Consider the following 23,204-nt stretch of genomic DNA (forward strand, 5'->3'; position numbering starts at 1 on the left):
GCTAAAACCTTTGATTGTGTGGTTCACAGCAAACTCTTGAAATGCTTCAAGAGATGGGAATACTGGACCACCCTACCTGCTTTCTGAGAAACCTGTATGTAGGTCAGGAAGAAACAGTTAGAACAAGACATGGAACAACAGACTGGTTCAAAATTTGGAAAGGAGTATGTAAAGGCTGGGTATTGTCACCCTGTTTATTTAACTTCTATGCAGAGTACATCAAGTGAAATGCTGGGCTGGATAAAGCACAAGCTGGAATCAAGATTGCCAGGAAAAATATCAACAACCTCAGATATACAGATGAGTGAGTGAAGTCGCTCAGTCGTGTCCAACTCTTTGCGACCCCATGAACTGTAGCCCACCAGGCCCCTCTGTCCATGGGATTTTCCAGGCAATAATACTGGAGTGGATTGCCATTTCCTTTTCCAGGGAATCTTCCCAACCCAGGGATTAAACCCGGGTCTCCCGCATTGTAGACAGATGCTTTACTGTCTGAGCCACCAGGGAAGTCCAAGATATGCAGATGATACCACTCTAATGGCAGAAATCGAAGAGGAACTAAAGAGCCTATGGATGAGGGTGAAAGAAGAAGGTGAAAAAGCTGGCTTAAACTTCAACATTCAAAAAAAAAAAAAAAGATCATGGTATCGAGTCCCATCACTTCATGGCAAATAGATGGGGAAAAAGTGGAAAAAGTAATAGATTTTACTTTCTTGGGCTCCAAAATCATTGTGAATGGTGACTACAGCCACGAAATTAAGAGATTCTTGCTCCTTGGAAGGAAAACTCTGACAAACCTAGACAGCATATTAAAAAGTAGAGACACCACTTTGCTGGCATAGGTCTATCTAGTCAAAACCATAGTTTTTTCAGTAGTCATGTATGGAGGTAAGAGTTGGACTATAAAGAAGACTGAGCCCTGAAAAACTGATGCTTCTGAGTTGTGGTGTTGGAGAAAACTCTTTGAGAGTCCCTTGGACTGCAAGGAGATCAAACCAATCAATCCTAAAGGAAATCAACCCTGAATATTCATTGGAAAGACTGATACTGAAGCTGAAAATCCAATACTTTGGCCACCTGATGCAAAGAGCTGACTCATTGGAGAAGACCCTGATGCTGGGAAAGATTGAGGGCAGAGGAGAAGGGGGCAACAGTGGATAAGATGGTTGGATGGCATCACTGACTCAATAGACATGAATCTGAGCAAACTCTGGGGGATAGTGAAGGACAGGGAAGCCTGCAGTTCTGCAGTCCATGGGGTCACAAAACATCAGACACAACTTAATGACTGAACAACAACTATCCAGTCCCGACTAACTCTTCATCAGTAACAATGAAACTCTAAGACACTGAAGTAATAACTTCAAAAGCTTGAGAGAAAACAATGACCAACAAGATAATCTAAGGCAGAACTACAACTGTCTGGAGACATTTTTCAATCTGTAAATCAATAACTAGAGGTAGCTTGAAGAAAATAAATAGAAAGAAAAATTGCAATATATATCACAATAGAACATCAAGAGTTTTCAAATCAGTGAAGAAAGAAAGAAAATGAACCAGAAGGAAGGTCTTAATACACAGAGTGGAATGTTGTATAAATATATTGACAAATATTTGGATAAGTATAAACAAACACTGAGTTAATAAAGCAAGGATTATGCTTACTTTGGAGATAAAAGTAATAGTAAAGCTAGACTTACTGGATTGTAGAACAGCATATAGGAGTTTAGAAATTATCATTCCTTCTTAACAACAATAAAGCTGAATAAACTGACAAAATAACAACTTTTCTTAGTCCATAAGAGAAGTGACATCACAGGGCAACATACTGCCTCCTAAATTGGAAAGACAAATAGGTAGCTACAGAGGATCACATCTTAGTGGAACAGAAATTAAAGTGCGTAGAAATCTCCTAAGGAATCACTACTGATTTAAACCCTTAAATGTAACTGATGAATTTCTGGAGGCTCAGTGAGGACAAATATAAGAAATAAAAACTCCAAGGGGGCTCAGTCATGTGAGGTACCTCATTAAGTGTTTTACCTCCAGGAGCTCTTACCATATCCTTTTAGCAAGCATCACAGAAAAATCCCCTCAGACTTCCAACAGGAGAAGGAAAGAAAGGAAGCATTATGAAATATGCCAGTGAGTTCTGTCTGTCTTTACAGGATCTATCCTCTGGAGAAACTATTCAACCAGAGCCTAAGCTACTTGTGATGAGGAAAATACGCAGCTCCAGCCCCCTCTAGTCATTCTGTCACATCTAGGAGAAAAAACTGAGAAGCACTGGTGAAATTCACAGTCCAGGGCATAGACTCAACAAAAACTGAAACCAATAATAGAGCTGTAGAACACTTCCTCATCCCCCACACCTTACCATGTCATTACTAAAGTCCTGTTTACTAAAGCTTCTTTTACCCAGTATATCATGTTTGCCATTAAAAAAATTTGTTTTCAAAGCATGCTGAAAGGCAAAAAAGTCATCAGATATGGCAGGAATGTTGGTATTAGCAGACTAGAAATGTAATTATCAGACCAGAGATGTCCCTTCAGATCCCATAGATATCAAAGTGGTAATTAAGAAACATTATCAATGATTTTATGCCTGTAAATTTGATAACCCAGATAAAATGAACAAATCCCTTGAGTACACAATCTACTAAAACTCACACAAGAAGAAATAGATGATCTAAATAGGCTTATATCTATTGAAGATATGGAATTAAAATTAATAATCTTCCAAAACAGAAGACACCATGTCCAGATTGGCTCACTGATGAGTTCTATCAAGCACTTAAGGAAGAAATTATACCATTTCTTTACCATCTCTTCCAGAAGATGAAACCAGAGGGAATACTTCCTAATTCATTTATGAGGACAGCATTATCTATCGCTAGACAAACACAAGTAAAAAACTATAGAATAATATTTCTCAAGAATAGAGATGCAAAAATACTCAACAAAGCATTAGTAAATTGAATCCCACAAAATATAAGACACAGACCTACATATTCTAGAAGTGGTTGAACAAACATGACCTGGGGGACAAAAATAAAACTCTCATAATACCTAGGTAGTATCATAGTCTGATATGTAAGAAAATTCAAAAGAGTATATACATTAATTACTGTGTTTAAAGAGCCTGGCAATGTTTTGATATACAAGATCAAAATTCAAAAATAAACGACAAAATTCCACTTACAGAAGGATGGAGGAGAAGTGCATTTCCCTATTCTGATTATTAAGCATAATTTCAAACTCTGGATATCATATATGAAACAAGCATAAAGAGACTCTGAAACTGGAGAATGAAATACAAACTTCTAGAAACTTTAGCATCAAAAGAATGACATGGAAGTGAGTTCCCAGGGTTTTCTTTTTGTCTCTTTTATCCCAAACTCGGGACTGGCAAAGCCAGCAACTTAGAAACACCAACAGGTGAAGACCAAAAAAATAGCCCCAACAAAGTTTAGTTCTTTCTAACCAAAGGACTGGGGTGGGGGAAACCTAGAAAAACTGAAAACTTTTGGACAATAACTGTTCTATTCCAGCCTAATATCACTCACTCACTCACACACACACACACATACATGGATAAATGTTCTATCCCAGCTAAACATCACACATGCACACAACAGAAAAGGATGAATGAGGAGCCTAGACATTCATATTCACCAGGATATAATGAGGTATCTCAGCCCTCTACTAAGATTGTGTCAGGAAAGTCTGAGTAGGAAACTGAAACTTTCATCTCTGCCAGTCCCCCTAAGGCCACTCTGTCAGTGCCAGTCCCCATCTGACAATAATAAGGTAGCACCCTCACCATTCTCCTTTACCCAACAGAGCAGTTTTGGAGAAAGCCAGCTACACAGAAGATTTAAGGAAGATCCAGAGTCTCATAATGGAATACCCCAAAGTCAAGGATTCAACTAAAAAGTCACTCATCCTAACAAGGACCAGAAAAATATCAACTTGAGAAAAAACAAATAATAGTCACTAATGCCAAAATGACAGAGATGTTGGAAGTTTGGAATTATCTGACAAGGATTTTAAGGCAATCACAATAAAAATGCTTCAACAAGCAATCAAAAATGTAGTTGAAATTTTTTTTAATAGAAAGTCTCAGCAAAGAAATAAAAGATACAAGGAAGAAACAAATGGAAATCTTGAACTGAAAAATACACCCCAAATAAATTCAATAAATGAGCTCAACAGTAGAATGGAGGGGATATGTGAAGAATCACTAAAATTGTGGCTAAAACAAAAGAAAAAACATTCTAACAGTGAGAAAGAATGGACTAAAAAAAAATGAATAGAGACTCAGGAGCTATGGAACTGTAACAAAAGATCTAACATTTATATAGTCAGAGTCTTAGAAATAAAGGAGAAAAAAGGTGGTATTGAAAAAATATTTGAAGGAATACAGGCAAACTTTTTCAAATTTGGCAAAAGACTCAAACCTATACATTCCAGAAGTGTTTGAGAAAATAGCAAAGAGGATAGTCCCAAGGACATCTGCAACAGCATATATAATAATCAAATTTCTGAAAACTAAGAACAAAGAAAAAAATTTGAAAGTAGTGAGAGAGGAATGGCACTTTACCTATAGCAGAAAACCAATTCAAGTGATAGCCAATTTATTATCATAAACTATAGAGGTTAGAATGAAAAAAATTAAGTGCTAATGAAAGAAACTCTCAACCATGAATTCTATATCCAGCAAAAGTATTTTTCAGGAGTAAAGAGAAAATTGAGACATACTCAGATGAAAGGAAACTAAGAGAACTGATTACCAACAGACATACCCTAAATGAATGGCTAGAGGAAATTTCTTAAACATAAAATAACTAATAAAAGAAAGAATAGTGAAACATCAAAAAGCAAGAAAATAAGATAAGTAAAAAAACATGGATAAACAGAATACATGTTCCTTCTCCTAAGTTTTATAAACTATGATGATCATAGCAAAACTTACAAGGCTATCTGATATGGTTCTTAAAATACATAGAATACTTAAAATAATTGTATAATTAACAGAGAGTAAAGAGACATAAAGGGAAAAAGACTTCTACTCTTCATAGCAATTCATATGATTATGCCATAGATTTTGTCATTACCAATAATTTTATCAATTCCATGATAGTAATTTCAAACATCCCATTCTTTCAGTATCAACTCTAGGTCCATTATGCAATTTTTTTTTAATTCCACTGAAAGCACCAATCACTGACGCAACTGTATTTTCCAAATCCAGACTCTGCCCTCTGTTCAGTTTCTACATCCCTTCTGACCTAATTAGATTCCACAGATCATCATTATAAGCATTCCTATGGTTACATCTCAATTTCCTTCCTGTCCTTCTCTTTATTCTCATCTAACAAAAGTAACTTGTGGTTGAAAGCACTGTTCAGCTTAGGTACACCTATACTCTAATATCAAACTGTGTCTTGAGAAAAACCAGATATGTTGACTAGTATCACTTTAGGTTATGACAGCAACCTTCAAGTTTCCCTACATAGATGCCCAGATATACTATATTTTCCTAGTAAATTCATTTTTTAAACCTTCCATTCCCTCCTAATGTCTCATAAAGAGTGAGTAAACTGTGGTCTATAGAGATTTGAAAAGTTTATCATTGTCATATATATTATTGTTAACTAAGCTCAAAACAAGAACCTATATTCCATTCCCTAATTGTTGACTAGAGCCGGAAGCACCTAGTTCCCATGCAATTGTCCAAACAAGAAAATCAAATATCATAATTCATACTGGATTTATTATATCTGGGAAAATATCTAAAGGGGCACAAATTATTTTTTCATTTAAAAATATTTATTGAGCACTTTCTATTTATCAAACACTCATCTAGGTATTTGTGAGCTTCTTGAGCTTCACTAAAAGAAACAAGAACACTGCCCTCTTACACTGTACATTTTATTTTGGAGGGCAAACAATTTGAAAAGAGGAAAAAATAAGAGTAAGTAAGCAAGAAATTTTAAACAAAGCTAAGTGCTATGCAGAGAATTAAAATATGGTGATTTGATAATGAATTTGTGGCTGATTTTAAATTGGTCAAGGGACTTCCCAGGTGGCCCAGTGGTTGAGAGTCCACCTTCCAATTCAGGGGACTCCAGTTCCATCTCTGGTTGGGGAACTAAGATCCTACATGTTGCAGGGCAACTAAGCCCAAACCCTGCAACTACTGAGCCCGCATACACCAACTAAAGAGCCCTGTGCCACAGCAAAGAGCCCACACACTGCAACAAAAGATCCACACACCACAACTAAGACCTGATGTGGTCAAAAGTAAATAAATAATAAAAATAAATTGATCAGAAGAAAGCTCTGTGTAGAGGGAACATTTATGGAGAAGGAAATGGCAACCCACTCCAGTATTCTTGCCTGGAGAATCCCGTGGACAGAGGAGCCTGGTGGGCTGCTGTCCATCGGGTTGCACAGAGTCAAACATGACTGAAGCGACTTAGCATGCATGCATGCATGCGTTGAAGAAGGAAATGGCAACCCACTCCAGTATTCTTGCTTGGAGACTCCCAGGGACAGAGGAGCCTGGTGGGCTGCCGTCTATGGGGTCCCACAGAGTCAGACATGACTGAAGCGACTTAGCAGCAGCAGAGGGAACATTTCAAGTAAAGTATAAATGACACAAGTGAAGATGAAGTTTGAACATTCTAAGTGCAATGGGAACAATAAAAAGTTTTAAACAGAAAGTCGTACTCTAATTTACTTAATAATAAGATAATTCCAGCAAATCTAGGGGGACTAAATTGGAGAGGAGTAAGAGAATTAGCAGAAAACCTTGCTAAAATGTTTTATCAATAGTAATCCAAGTGCAGTATGATGCTGGCTTGGGTGGCAGGAATAAGGAATGAGAAGAGTGGGCAGACTAGGGAAGTAATTGATGTGTTAAAGAGTAATTTTTTGTTGGGTCAAGAGAAATGTGAAGACAATGCCAATATAAGAATTTTTTAAAAAGAGAAGAAGCTCAACTAAACTGCAGCTACCTATAGTTTTGAGGTTGTTCCAGCATCCCAGTAAGAAACAAGCCAGACCACTTGAAAAAGCAAATACAAAACAATGAAAAAAATCAGCAAGTACTGCTGCTGCTGCTGCTGCTAAGTTGCTTCAGTCGTGTCCAACTCTGTGCGACCCCATAGATGGCAGCCCACCAGGCTCCCCCATCCCTGGGATTCTCCAGGCAAGAACACTGGAATGGGTTGCCATTTCCTTCTCCAGTGCATGAAAGTGAAAAGTGAAAGTGAAGTCGCTCAGTGGTGTCCAACTCTTCGCAACCCCATGGACTGCAGCCTACCAGTACTAAATATCAAATAATACTTCAGAAGCACTGCTATCAAATATCAAAACCTGCTACTTGAGGGACAAGAAATGTCATCAATTTTGAAAGGAACAGAGTTGACCATGTGTAGACTCCTGAACTGCCAATTGGAACATTTCCTACTTTAAAAAAAAACCTCAACATTGAAATCTTTCACTAAATACACAGATAAATAACTATCAGTACTTAATTTTTACCTGATTCTTAGTCAGCTATGAAAACTTCATACTCTATGAAGCAATAATTAAAATCAATACATTTAATCAAATATTTATATTAATTAACTTCATAATAATAATGTAAGAATGCTATATCTCTTGGCTTCCCTTATGGCTCAATGGGTAAAGAATCCACCTGTAATGTAGGAGACACAGGAGACTCAGGTTTGGTGCCTGAGTTTGGAATATCCCCTAGAGTAGGAAAAGGCAACCCATTCCAGTATTATTGCCTGGAGAGAGGAGCCTGGCAGGCTACAGTCTGACAGGTCACAAAGAGTCAGACATGACTGAGTGACTAAGGACACAAGCTAAACCTCTGGTTTCATTCATTAGTCTCAGGATTGTGTCAGAGGCTCAAAAGACACAAATCTAGAATAAATCTTATATTTGTGTAAGAAAATATATACATGAAAGACTCAGATGAATTCAAAATATGATATGAATGCTGGTATGATATAGAAAGCATGACATACAGGGCTGCAATGAAAAGAGAAGATTTCAGAGCCAAAAGATCTAGGGATAAAATCCAGGTCTGCCACTTACTAACTAGGTGATCTTGTAAAAATTACAAAATCTTTCTAAGATGCAATGTCCTTATTTTAAAAATTGAGATAATAATAATACTTCACATAGTCATTGTGTTAAATGGTATAGGTTAACACACCTAGCAATGGATGACAATGAATGAATAATCCATAAATGAGAATCACATCAAGTAAGCAAATATAAGCTTCCACTACCAGTGCAAAAGAACATTTATAAATCAACAACAATGGATGAATGTTACCTCCTTGCCTACTATTATGATGGAGACAGACTTGAGGAATCACTTGTGTATAGCAGAGCTTATTTTTGCAGGATTTAGGAACGTTAGAGTACAAGAAAGACCATAAATGCCTCAGCATCAGACATACACAAGTTTGTTAATATCCTATTGAAAATCCAATGGGAGAAAATCTAATGAGATTGAGAAAATTAGATGTGTTTTCATGTTCCTACATGATTATGCTTCCTAAGATATTTATTAAGGTCTCAAGGGCTTCATTTATTTTCTTCATTATTTACATACATACTATAACTACAAAGATCTAATTAGGTTTGAAACTTGATTTGAACCAATATAATTAACATAGGCTACGCTGTGACCATCTGTGACATTTCTGAGAAACAATCATGACTAGGTACCTAGAACTATTTTCTTGAGCTCTGTCCTATGGTTCCTGTTTAGGCACACCTGGGAAATTGCAAGAAGAGTCAGATGCTTTTCTCTGTGTCAGAATGACCCACAATTTAATTCAGACTTGACATTCCCCACTTATCATAGTGTTTCCTCAAATCCTGAATTCTTGAGATAGATGTCAAATTATCAAAGACACTTATATCCCATAAGAAAAAGGAAGCAGACTCATAAAGAACAAACTAGTAATTACCAGTGCAGAGAGGGAAGCAGGGAGGGGTGATACAAGGGTAAAGGAGTAAAGGTAAAAGCTATTAGGTATAAAATAAGCTACAAGGATATATTGTACAACACAGGGAATATAGCCAATATTTTATAATAACTGTAAATGGAATATAACCTTTAAAAATGTGAATTACTGTATTATACACCTGTATATGATATTGTATTGTCAGGCGAGTGTATACTCCTCGGTTCTGTCTCATCACAACAAAGATTTGGAGTGACGGACATTAAAGCCCTCTGCGTGTCACAGTTCTCGGGTCTTGGATAGACCGTGTTATAGCTCTAAGGTCTCAAACAGATCGTGTTATAGCTCTTAGACAAATCTGTGTTACAGCTCTATTTTATTTAGAAAATAGCAGGAAAATTCATCCTCGAGGCATGAGGGTAAGTCGACCCAAAGATGCGAAGAGAAGAGTGCCCCAGCGCACAAGAGAGAAAGAGAGAGACCCCCGGCCCTTTGGCTCCCGCTCCTCTCTTTATTTGGTTTTTTCTCCCCCTGGGCCTGCCCTAAGTAAATGGACAGGGAAGCCCAGCGTGCTTCAGTTCATAGGATCTCAAAGAGTCAGACGCAACTGAACTGAGCTGAATTGAGTATATCCAAGAGGATGCTAGCCAGGAGTGTTGCTTATTCTACCTGAGGTCCTCACTCCGGTCCTCGGACCTTCCTTTGTTCTATTTTTCTCAGGCTTTTCTCTTTCTTGTCTTTTAGCCACCGCCATTCTGGACTCCTGTTTCCTATTCTAACTACCTAATGGTACAGAAACTACACTTCAATTTAAGAAAAAAAAAAAAGATACTTTCTTTCCCTGCCCATATTAATGTCCATCCCAATTTTCCTTTTCTAGATAAGCCAAGAATCTCTTCCTTGTTCCTGACTTCCATGTGGCCTATTGTTAGTTATTGTTTGTACTGCTTTGAAATTACTTTTCTTTACTAAAAAAAAAAAAAAAAAAAAAAATTTAGACAATTCCATGTGAGTATGTATTAATTGCCTTCATTCTTTGTAATGATTCACAATATTCTAGAGTATCTAATGAGTTTTTTTTTTTTAACAATGCATCTGTTAGTGCTTCACTGAAAATGAAAGTGAAAATCTTTGTCTCTCAGTCATGTCTGACCCCATGGACTGTGGCCCGTCTGGCTCCTCTGTCCATGGGACAGAGAGGGTACAGACAGGAAGGCCAGAGGTCTCCAAATGGAAGAAATAGATTGCAAGTGTCAGACATTTTTTTATCTCTCTCTTAAGCGGCAGGAGGAAACAAACTAGTGATATATTTTTTTCCCTTCTCTATACAAATTTAAAAGGAGGTTTCTCTTAAAATACTGTGTTGCCATAATGACACCTGGTTCCACCTGAAGTTAACTGTTCTCAAACCTTGAGTTAATCAATGCATTTTTCTTATGGAAATGTTTGTCTTAAGCTATGTTAATATACTATGCATTTACCCCAGACTCTGTCTTCAAGTCAGTTCTGCCTAATGGCTCAGAACCAACTTGACAAAGCAGTATTTTATGCTCACACATTGTTTCCCTAATCTAGGTAAATGAAACTGTATGGTAATCTGCCTTTGTTCAACATTCAAGTCAATCATTTTATCGCCCAGGATGACTCTTCTGGTGCCAAGATTATCCCCAAATGCATCTTATGGATGAGGGGCCTGGTGCCATTATCTGAGTTTTAAGACTTCCTTTTCTTTCATTAACAGACTCTGCCTCCAATGCGGGAGACCTGGGTTCGATCCCTGGGTCGGGAAGATCCCCTGGAGAAGGAAATGGCAATCCACTCCAGTATTCTTGCCTGGAGAATCCCATGGACGGAGAAGCCTAGTAGGTTACAGTCCACGGGATCGCAAAGAGACGGACACGACTGAGTGACTTCACCTTCACCAGTGACTATATAACATCCAGCTAAAAACTAGCAGGGGGGTATTCTTTCTGCCCCCTTCTGATGTCTATGTCAGAAGCTTTCTCTATCTCCTTTATACTTTAATAAAACTTTATTACACAAAAGCTCTGAGCAATCAAGCCTCGTCTCTGGCCCTGGATTTAATTCATCTCCTCCAGAGGCCAAGAATCCCGGGGTCTTTTTGAAGTTCAGCAACAACCATTCAGGATTCTCTAGGCAAGAGTAATGAAGTGGGTTGCCATGCCCTTCTCCAGGGCATCTTCCTGACCCAAGGATTGAAACCAAGACTCCAACACTGCAGGAAGACTCTTTACCATCTGAGCCACCAGTACCAGTAGTCCTCTTGGATGTACTCAATTCAGCTCAGTTCAGTCGCGTCTGACTCTTTGTGATCCTATGAACTGAAGCACACCAGGCTTCCCTGTCCATCAACAACCCCTGGAGCTTACTCAAATTCACCTCTATTGAGTCGATGATGCCATCCAACCATCTCATCCTCTGTCGTCCCCTTCTCCCGCCTTCAATCTTTCCCAGCATCAGGGTCTTTTCAAATGAGTCAGTTCTTTGCATCAGTGGCCAAAATATTGGAGTTTCAGCTTCAGCATCAGTCCTTGCAATGAATATTCAGGACTGATTTCCTTTAGGATTGACTGGTTGGATCTCATTGAAGTCCTAGGGACTCTCAGTTCAAACCACAGTTTGAACACCAACACCACAGCTCAAAAGCATCAGTTCTTCAGTGCTCAGCTTTCTTTATAGTCCAACTCTCACACCCATGCATGAGTACTGGAAAAACCATAGCTTTGACTAGATGGACCTTTGTTGGCAAAGCAATATCTCTGCTTTTTAATATGCTCTCTAGGTTGGTCATAGTTTTTCTTACAAAGTGCAAGCATCTTTTAATTTCATGGCTGCAGTCACCATCTTCAGTGATTTTGGAGCCACCCCCCCAAAATAAAGTCTCTCACTGTTTGCATTGTTTCCTCATTTATTTGCCATGAAGTGATGGGACCATATGCCATGATTTTAGTTTTCTTAATGTTGAGTTTTAAGCCAACTTATTCACTCTCCTCTTTCACTTTCTTCAAGAGGCTCTTTACTTCTTCTTCACTTTCTGTCAACTGCATATCTGAGGTTATTGATATTTCTTGTGGCAACCTTGATTCCAGCTTGTGCTTCATCCAGTTCAGCATTTCTCATGATGTACTCTGCTGCTGCTAAGTCGCTTCAGTGGCGTCCGACTCTGTTCAACCCCATAGACGGCAGCCCACCAGGCTCCACCGTCCCTGGGATTCTCCTGGCAAGAACAATGGAGTGGGTTGCCATTTCCTTCTCCAATGCCTGAAAATGAAAAGTGAAAGTGAAGTCGCTCAGTCGTGCCCTACTCTTTGCGACCCCATGGACTGCAGCCTACCAGGCTCCTTCATCCATGGGATTTCCAGGCAAGAGTACTGGAGTGGGTTGCTATTGCCTTCTCCGATGTACTCTGCATATAAGTTAAATAAACAGGTGACAATATACAGCCTTGACATAGTCCTTTCCCAATTTGGAACCAGTCTGTTGTTCCATGTCCAGTTCTAACTGTTGCTTCTTGACCTGCATACAAATTTCTCAGGAGGCAGGTCAGGTGGTCTGGTATTCCCATCTCTTGAAGAATTTTCCATAGTTTATTGTGATCCACACAGTCAAAGGCTTTGGCATAGTCAATAAAGTAGAAGTAGATGTTTTTCTGGAACTATCTTGCTTTTTTGATGATCCCATGGATGTTGGCAATTTGATCTCTGGTTCCTCTGCCTTTTCTAGATCCAGCTTGAACATCTGGAAGTTCACAGTTCATGTAGTGTTGAAGCCTGGCTTGGAAAATTTTGAGCATTGCTTTACTAGCATGAGATGAGTGTAATTGTGTAATAGTTTGAACATTCTTTGACATTCCCTTTCTTTGGGATTGGAATGAAAACTGACCTTTTCCAGTCCTGTGGCCACTGCTGAGTTTTCCAAATTTGCTGGCATATTGAGTGCAGCAATTTTATAGCATCATCTTTTAGGATTTGAAATAGCTCCACTGGAATTCCATCACCTCCACTAGCTTTGTTCGTAGTGATGCTTCCTAAGGCCCACTTGCTTCACATTCCAGGATGTCTGGCTCTAGGTGAGTGATCACACCATTGTGATTATCTGGGTCATGAAGATCTTTTTTGTATAGTTCCTCTGCGTATTCTTGCCACCTCTTCTTAATAGCTTCTGCTTCTGTTAGGTCCATACCATTTTTGTCCTTCATTGAGCCCATCTTCGCATGAAATGTTCCCTTGGTATCTCTAATTTTCTTGAAGAGATCTCTAGTCTTTCCCATTCTATTGTTTTCCTCATTTTCTTTCCATTGATCACCAAGGAAGGCTTCTTATCTCTCCTTGCTATTCTTTGGAACTCTGCATTCAGATGGGTATATCTTTCCTTTTCTCTTTTACCTTTCACTTCTCTTCTTTTCACAGCTATTTGTAAGGCCTCCTTAGATAACAATTTTCCCTTTTTCCATTTCTTTTTCTTGGGGATGATCTTGATCCCTGCCTCCTGTACAATGTCATAAACCTCTGTCCATAGTTCTTCAGGCACTCTATCAGATCTAATCCCTTGAATCTATTTCTCTCTTCCACTGTATAATCATAAGGGATTTGATTTAGGTCATACCTGAATGATTTCCCTACTTTCTTCAATATAAGTCTGAATTTGGCAATAAGGAGTTCATGTTTTGAGCCAAAGTCAGCTCCTGGTCTTTTTTTTTTTTTTTGCTGACTGTATAGATATTCTCCATCTTTGGCTGCAAAGAAAATAATCAACCTGATTTTGGTATTGACCATCTGGTGATGTCCATGGGTAGAGTATTCTCTTGTGCCAGAGGCTCCTGGACACTCACGAGCAAGTCTGGGTCAGTCTCTTGTGGGGTCACAGCTCCCTTCTCCTGGGTCCTAGTGTATACAAGCTTTTGTTTGTACCCTCCAAGAGTCTGTTTCCTCAGTCCTGTTTAAGTTCTGGTGGCTCTATGATGGGGTTAATGGCAACCTCCTCCAAGAGGGCTTATGCCATACCTAGGTCTACTGCACCCAGAGCCCCTGCCCCTGCAGCGGTCCACTGCTGACCCGTACCTCTACATGAGACACTTAAACACAGTTCTGGCTCAGTCTCTGTGGGGTCTATGGGTCCTGGTGTGTACAAGGCTTGTTTGAGCCCTCTGAGCATCTCTGGCAGGTTTGGGGTTTGTTTCTAAACATGATTTTGCCCCTCCTGCCTGGATGTGCTCTAAGAAGTAGAATTACTGGGTCAAAAATTTATACAATTTAAATTCCAATAGATACTGCCACATTAAACTTTTAAAAAATGGTATCATTTTAAAATAATGTTTTACATTAATAATCCATTAGATTAAGTTTTTACTTGTTTATTTGATCTATTAAGTTCTAAAAGTCTTGCATTATGATTGTAGATTTTTCAGTGTTTCATATTCTTATCAGATTTTGCTTTAAATATTTAGACACTGTATTATCAGTTATATAAATTTTTAACACTACTCTAAAGTCCATGCAAATTACACCTTTTGTTTTTATAAACCCTTTAAAAATACCTGTGCTGATTTGTTTTTCATCTGCAATATCTGAGCATATTCATTCCCTCACTCCTTAATCATTGGTATTATCAAACTTGTCCACGTATACATCCTATTTCTGTTCTTTCACATCTCAAATTTTAACGCTTTGTTTACATTATCTACCAATGTCTGGAATTATTTTGTTTCTATAATTTTGTTTGCTCATTCCATCTTCTTGTGTTTTTGTGTTTCCTTAGTGTCTCTCTCTCTCTCTTCATCCAGAAAAATATGGGTTGTGAGAAATAAAAATGTTGGTGTGTTTCCATGATATGAAAATGTCTCTAGATTCCCTCTTGCTTGAATCATATAGTTTTAAAATATAGAATTTTGTGTAGATAAGAATTTCCCACCTCATAACTTAAGAGTTGTTTCCTATCTTCTTGCCTCCTACATTGCTGATGAAAAGTGTGATATCAATATTTTGTCCTTCTGGAGATAGATATTGCTACTTATAGAAACTTGCAGAGTGTTTTCTATGTTTAATCACACAGTTTTAAATATAGCACTTTTGTGTCACTCCTCATACTTGGTACTGAAGGGGACCTTTCTCACTGCAGACTCTTGTCTGGTCAGCACTAAACTGTTTTCTTTAATTATCGTTATGCATTACTTCTCATCTCTCACTTCTCCATTTTCACTGTCTTCTGTGACTCCCACTGAATAAGTGGTGAAGCTTCTTGATCCGTCTTCCACAGCTTTTACCTTTTCTTTTATTCTTCACTTCTTTGACCTTTGTGCTACATCTTGGGCATATTCTTCAGTTTTGTTTTTCGTCTCACTAATAGAGTCCTCCCTCCCTATGTCCATTTTGAGGTTTAACTCATCTGCTGAGGGTTTGTTTTTTTATTTCAACAATAAACTTCTCCAATATCTCAAGTCGATTTTTATGCATGTAATATATTCTTATTTTCCTCTGAGTATAGTAATTATACTTATTCTAAAGTCTTCATTCTAGTTACTTTATTAACTCCTTCCCTTAGGCATTGGATCTTCTGATGATTACATTTACTGTTTTCTTTCATAGCTTTGGGTTTTGTTTTATTTTTTTCTTGATGCTTAACTCTTTCTTGTTATTTGGTCAACTTTATGTTTTCAGTTATCTATTAGCCTTTATGTGGATGCCATAAACATTTACCAAAGATACCTCAGTGCCTCTGAGACAAGATGTATTGTCAGATAGGAATTCCAAGGGGCTGGGCTTCTGAATTTTTTCCTATTCTTATTCTCTCTGGATGCTGCCAGCTGCTTGGAATGCTACCTTTGCTACTTGGACCCAAATAATCCTTTGCATTTCCCTTCCAGGGGAAAAGACTGAAACAGATTCCTGTTTGAAGTAAGTTAGAGTGGAAAAGATTAAAGTGCCTAATTTCTCTATTGGGATATCTCAGAAAATGACCCTATTTATTGTCCAGTAGATTTCTTCTTCTCACCTTTACTACTGCTTCCAAAGCTCTATCACTCTAGAACTTTTTCAGTAGTTTTCTCCTTTACCTTTGCTTCAATTCAGTTTCATCTGCTTTTTGCCTTTCTAGGAATACTAGTAATTTGGACCCATTAAATATCCTTTTCTGGTTTTCTAGAATTGCTATTAGTTCACTGATTTCATATACAGTTCTTATCATGAATTTGGATCAGGAACAAGAAGTTACAATATGCTCTCAGGTTGTCACTTTAATCCAGTCTCTAGGTGGGAGTCATGGACTCTGTCTTTATAGATGTCTTGTTTAATCCCTGTTGGACAGGAGAAAGCACACTTGACCCTGAAGCCAAGTGAAAAAGGGAGATTGTGAGACAAATTGTAAAATAATCAAGGGCAAGCAGAGAATACAATGAGAGAAATCAAAAACAATGAGGCTATTACTTCAAAACATCCAATCTAAAAAGGAAGAGATTATTTGGAAATAAGAGGTGCTAATGGAGAGAAACTGTAAAAAGGGATATGTGCTTCCCTCTCTTCACACTGTGAGTTTAAAAATACAAATAAGAGGATTCCAGGGAGGAAAGAGGTTCAATTATGTTCAGGAATTTCAGGAATATTGGGGAAAGGAAGAGTGGGAAGGGTGTTCTCAGAAGTAGTAGACATAGGGGATGTATAGCAGAGAAACAAATGGGCAAAAGTGAGGAAGTCAGAAGTATGAGAAGAAAGGGGGAAATGGCATATGGATGTGCCCAAGGCAAGGCTGAAAAGCAAAATTTCACATACTGGAAAGAAGAAAGTAGAGGAAAGAAAGTTGGACAGATATTGTATTTGCAAGTAGAAGAGATATAACTAGCTCCAAAATTCAAGATGAAAACTTTATGCGTTATGCTTCTAACTCAGAAAGCTTTCTTCTAGATATTAGTGTTGATGAACACCAAACTTTGGTGGTGCAATAGAGGAAGAGGATCAAGGAATATGGAGGTTAGTGAGAAAGCCAGAGAAAGAGTAGTTTAGAACAACCACAAAAAAAGTCTCACAAGCATAAAATGAGAAAGGAGGTTGTATTATTTTTCCATAGAAATCTAGTTAAAGAGAGAAATTGCGCAAATGCATCTTTATTTTGTGCAAATTTGGAGACAAGTGATTAATTAAAGCCAAAAAAGAAAGAAAGGAAGAAAAGAGAGAGAAAGAAAAGGGACTGAGGGAGGGAGGAAGGAAGGAAAATAGAAAGGAGATTGAATCCTCCTGGTCTGCCAGAGAAAAACAGAAAAGGTACCTAAGGAAACTTTCATGGACTTAGTTGACATAACAGTATGATTACAGTATGAGGACCAGGAATCAAAAGGCATGAATTGAGATCAACACTCCAGCATTTACTAATTGTCTAACCTTGGGAAAGTCTATGAAAGTCTATTTGAATCTTATATTACATATTTGTAAAATATGGATAAAACCAGATTGGAATTTTCTTGAATATCTAGTGGGATAATATGCTACAAGGATTATTTAGATTGTACTATGTTACATTACTTCACAATGATACTAGAAATATTAGTTGATCATCTTTAGAGAATGCCAGAAAATGACACCTCATTCTTCAAAATGACTGATAAAGAAAAAGAAACAAGTATTTGTCTTAACTTTCCTATATCAAATATACTGTAAGGTTCTTAGATAGTTGATGAAAAAAAATCTTTATAAAATAGTTACAGTTGATAAACTCAGAAGAAATAATAAAATTAGAACATCATCATTTTATAACCATTAATTAAACAGTGGATCTAGGCAATCATTATCAAGGGCTATTTAATCATTAAATGAAAAAATATGAGGAACTTTATACTGAATGAGTCTGAACCCACTTACTAATTTTAAAGTCATAGAAAGGACAACCAGACATTATGTGCCTCATGATATGACGCAATAGGAAGTATACAACCTTACTATAAAATTTCTTGCCAAAAAAATCTAACCTCAATCTGATTAAGACTCTATCTGGATGTGCCTATCAGTTCACAGGTCACACAGAGGTCATAGGAACACATTAGAGGAAATAGTTACGTAATCAGTGAAACACGTAATGTATAAAATTCTAGAGGACTAAATAGCCAATTTCTTCAAAAAAAATAATTGTATGAACAAAAGAAAAGGAAGTTATAGCTTTAAAAGACATGATATACAACAACTAAATGAAATGAGTAGAGATTTTTTGGATTTTAATAACACAATTGTAAAAATATTCTAAAACAATTGGGGAAATTCAAACATCAAGTTTTAAAAAAAAAAACCACTTATTTATTTATGGCTGCACTGGGTCTTCACTGCTGTGCACAGGCTTTCTCTAGTTGCAGCAGGTGGGGACTACATTGCAGTGCTTGGTCTTCTCATTGCATTGGCTTCTCTTCTTTCGGGGCATGGGCTCTAGACTTGGGCTCAGCAGTTGTTGCACACAGGCTTAGTTGCTCCACAACATGTGGGATCGTCCCAGACCAGGGATCAAACCCATGTTCCCTGCATTGACAGTGGATTCTTAACCACTGGACCACAGGGAAGTCCCTCAAACACCAGATATTTGATATTAAAGAATTATCAGTTTGGGGGTTACTAATGATATTGGTTTCCCAGGGTCTCAGTGGTAAAGAATCTGCTCACCAATGCAGGAGACACGGGTTTGATCCCTGGGTTGGAAAGATCTCCTGGAGGAGGAAATGGCAACTCACTCTAGTATTCTTGCCTGGAGAATTTCATGGACAGAGGAGCCTGGTAGACTACAGTCCATGATGTCACAAAGAGTTGGACACAACTGAGCAATGAAACAATGAAACCACCACCACCAATGCTATTGTGATCATGTTTTTATGAGTCCTTATAAGTCTTCCCTCATGGCTCAGATGGTAAAGTGTCTGCCTAAAATGTGGGAGACCCAGGTTCAATCCTTGGGTCGGGAAGATCCTCTGGAGAAGGAAATGGCAACCCACTCCAGTACTCTTGCCTGGAAAATCCCATGGACAGAGGAGTGTGGTAGGCTACAGTCCATGGGGTTGCAAAGAGTCGGGCACGAGTGAGTGACTTCACTTTCTATGAGGTGTATACCAAATTGTTTGTAAATGAAATAAAATAATTCCTGGGATTTGTTTCAAATTCAGATTGTAGATGGAAATGCTTAAGACACACCAAAATGCTACTAGCACTCACTCATCAATGAATTTGGTAAAGTTGCACCATACAAAATTAATATATAGAAATCTGTTGCAGTTCTATATGATAACTATGAACTATTAGAGAAATTAAGAAAATAATCCCATTGACCATTGCATCAAAAAGAATAAAATAACTTGGAATAAATCTCTGTGGAATTTAAAGACCTATACTCTGAAAATGATAGTACACTGACAAAAAAAAACTGAAGATAATACAAACATATGGAAGATATACCTTGTTCGTGTGTTAGAAGAATTAATATTTTAAAATGATCATATTACCCAAAGCAATATATAGATTGAATTTAATCCCTATAAAAATGCCAGTGGCATTTGAAAAGACCCTGATGCTGGGAAAGAGAGAAGGCAGGAGGAGAAGGGGACAACAGAGGATGAGATGGTTAGATGGCATCACCAACTCAATGGACATGAGTTTGAGTAAACACCAGAAGTTGGTAATGGACAGGAAGGCCTGGCGAGCTGCAGTCCATGAGGTTGCAGAGTCGGACATGACTGAGTGACTGAACTGAGAATAAATAATTCTAAAATTTGTATTTAAACAAAAAGACCCCAAGCAGAGAAAACAATTTCGAGAAAGAAGAACTGAGGTGGAGATATAAATATGCTCCTTGGTTTCAAACTGTACCACAAGTCTACTGCCATCAAAACAGTATGATATTGGCACAAAAACAGACACACAGATTAACAGAACAGTATAAATAGTTCAGAAACAAACCCACTTACTTATGGTCATTTAATCTACAACAAAGGAAGCAAGACAATACAATGAGGAAGAGAGAGTCTCTTCAATAAATGATGCTGGAAAAACTGGATAGCTGCATACTAGAGAATTAAAACATTCTCTCACACTATATACAAAAATAAACTCAGACGGACTAAAGAACTAAATGAAGACCGAAAACCATAAAGTTAATAGCAGAAAACATAGGCAGAACACTCTTTGACATAAATTATAGCATTAGTTTTTTGGATCTATCTCCTAAGGTAAAGGAAACAAAAGCAAAATTAAACAAAGGGGACCTAAGTAAACTGAAAAGCTTTTGTACAGCAAAGGAAACCATCAACAAAATATAAAGACAACCTACTGAATGGTGGAAAATGTATGACTGATAGGGGTTAATATCCAAAATATATAAGCAGCTGATATAGCTCAACATCAACAACAACAAAAAAAAACCTAACTAAAAAATGAGCAGAAGACCTGGATAAACATTTTTCCAAATATATACAGGTTGCCTACATGAAAAGATGTTCAACTTTGCTACTCATCGGATACATGCAAGTCAAGACCTCACATCTGTCAGAATGGATATAATAAAAAAGACCACACTTAACAAATTGTGGCAAGGATGTGGAGAAAGGAAGCCTTTGTACACTGTTGGAGGAAATGTAAATTGGTGCTGCCAATTTACAGTGGAAACAGTTCGGAGGTTTCTTTAAAAACTAAAAATAGAACTACTCTATGATCCAGCAATTCCACTCCTGGGTATATATCCAAACAAAATGAAAATACTAACTCACAAAGGTATATGAATCCCAGTGTTTACAGCAGCAGTATTTACAACAGCCAAGATATGGAAGCAATCTAAGTGTCCATCAATAGGTGAATGGATAAAGAAGAAGTGGTGTATATATATACACCATGAAATATTACTCAGCCATAAAAAAGTAAATTTTGCCATTTGCAACAATATGAATGGACTTAGAGGATATTGTGCTTAGTGAAATAAGCCAGACAGAGAAAGACAAATACTGTGTGTTATCACTTATATGTGGAATCTTAAAAAATAAAACAAATGAATATAACAAAACAGAAACAGACTCACAGATATGAAGAATAAACTAGTGGTTACTAGTGGGGAAAGGGAAAATAGAAGGGACATGATAGAGAATTTAGGGGTACAGCTACTATGTATAAAATAAATAAACTAGAAGGATATATCGTACAGCACAAGTAATATAACCCATATTTTATAGTAACTTTAAATGGAGAATAATCTATAAAAATTTTGAATCACTGCATTGTACATCTGAAACTAATATAGTGAGTCAACTATACTTCAAAAATATATATAAGATTATAGAGTTGTAAACGGAGAAGGCAATGGAACCCCACTCCAGTACTCTTGCCTGGAAAATCCCATGGATGGAAGAGCCTGGCAGGCTACAGTCCATGGGGTTGCTAAGAGTCAACTTCACTTTCACTTTTCATTTTCATGCATTGGAGAAGGAAATGGCAACCCACTCCAGTGTTCTTGCCTGGAGAATCCCAGGAATGGTGGAGCCTGATGGGCTGCCATCTATGGGGTCGCACAGAGTCAGACATGACTGAAGCGACTTAGCAGCAGCAGCAGCAGCAAAGTTGTAAAAAATATAAAATGGGCCAAATATAAGTTATTATTGAAGAAGAGTGATAGGTATATGGAGGTTTATTACACTATTTTCTCTTCTTTTAAAAGAGATTTTAAATTTACCACCATAAAAAGTTAAAATGATAAACAACCAAGTAGAAATATAAGCAAGGGATACAAAACTATAATAACTGGAAAAATAAATACTAATTACCACTAAATACATCTGAAATATTTGATGTCACCAATAATTAGGCAAACTAAAAATTAACAACAGTGACTTATGGTACAGGTTATATCTTTGCATATAATGAGAAAGTTGATACATCAGTTCTACAATGTATTAGGTACCTAGACTTCTATCTTTCCACTCAGTGATCCTTACCTTGCTTTGGGGCCACAGAATGATTGCTCCAGCTTTGACCATTTTGTTCATTTTTCAGGAAGGAGGAAGGGGGAAAGTCCAGAGCCAAATGATTTATGTCAGCTGAGTCCACCTAAACTTTTTTAGAGTATCCCTTGAACCCTAAATCAACAAAAAGAACTCAGTAACAAGGCCTGTTCATATACAGAGGAAGCTGGAAAATGTCATTTGTTTTGTGTTTAAATTAGGCACTTTGAAGAACCCAATAAAATCAGGGGTCTGTTACCAAGAAAAAAGGGGTGAATATACATAGGATATACAACCAGAAAACTTCACCCTATAATTTCAGATTAGTCATTACTATTGTTACTTTATGTTTGGTTATATATATATATATATATATTTAATATTTTTCTTTATATTTTTTATTTTATATATATTATATTTTTTGTTCTTTATTCATCATGGCCTCTTACATCTCTCTCCTTCCTTCTGGACTTAGCTTCTACTGATGTACTTTCTTCATTTATTGACTCTCTTATCAATGATTGCTGATATTAAATCCTCTTAAGTGTTTTATTTTTCCCCAAAAATATGTTTGCTGCTGCTTCTAAGTCGCTTCAGTCGTGTCCGACCCTGTGCGACCCCACAGACGGCAGCCAACCAGGCTCCCCCGTCCCTGGGATTCTCCGGGCAAGAACACTGGAGTGGGTTGCCATTTCCTTCTCCAATGCATGAAAGTGAAAGTGAAGTCGCTCAGTCGTGTCCAACTCTTAGAGGCTCCATGGACTGCAGCCTACCAGGCTCCTCCGTCCATGGGAGTTTCCAGGCAAGAGTACTGGAGTGGGGTACCATTGCATTCTCTGAAAAAAATATCTTTATTTTACTCTTATTCTTAAAGGATCACTTATTTGGGCATAAAACTCTAGGTTAATAGTCATTTTTCTCAGCTCTTTGAAAATATTATTTTCTTACTGTTTGTGGATAAAGCCTCAAATGATGTTCGAGTGTCCTTCTTTTCATAAGGAAGTCTTGACTCTTCCCTAAATTTGCAGTTCTCACAAACTTTAGGTCTTAAAACGTCTTTGTTTGCATGTGTATTAGTTGTCTGTGTTATATTTTTATAGACTTATTTTGTAGAGGGGTATAAGTTGCCACATGAAAGAGACTTCTAGTTTGAAATTGCTGTTTGGGGCAGGTAATTTGTAAGAGTTGATAGAAAATTTTTCATATTGCTATGTGGTCATATAGGGCATTGGCTAATCCAC

The sequence above is a fragment of the Oryx dammah genome, unplaced genomic scaffold, assembly GCF_014754425.2.
Source record: "Oryx dammah isolate SB20612 unplaced genomic scaffold, SCBI_Odam_1.1 HiC_scaffold_17, whole genome shotgun sequence".
Lineage (NCBI taxonomy): Eukaryota > Metazoa > Chordata > Mammalia > Artiodactyla > Bovidae > Oryx > Oryx dammah.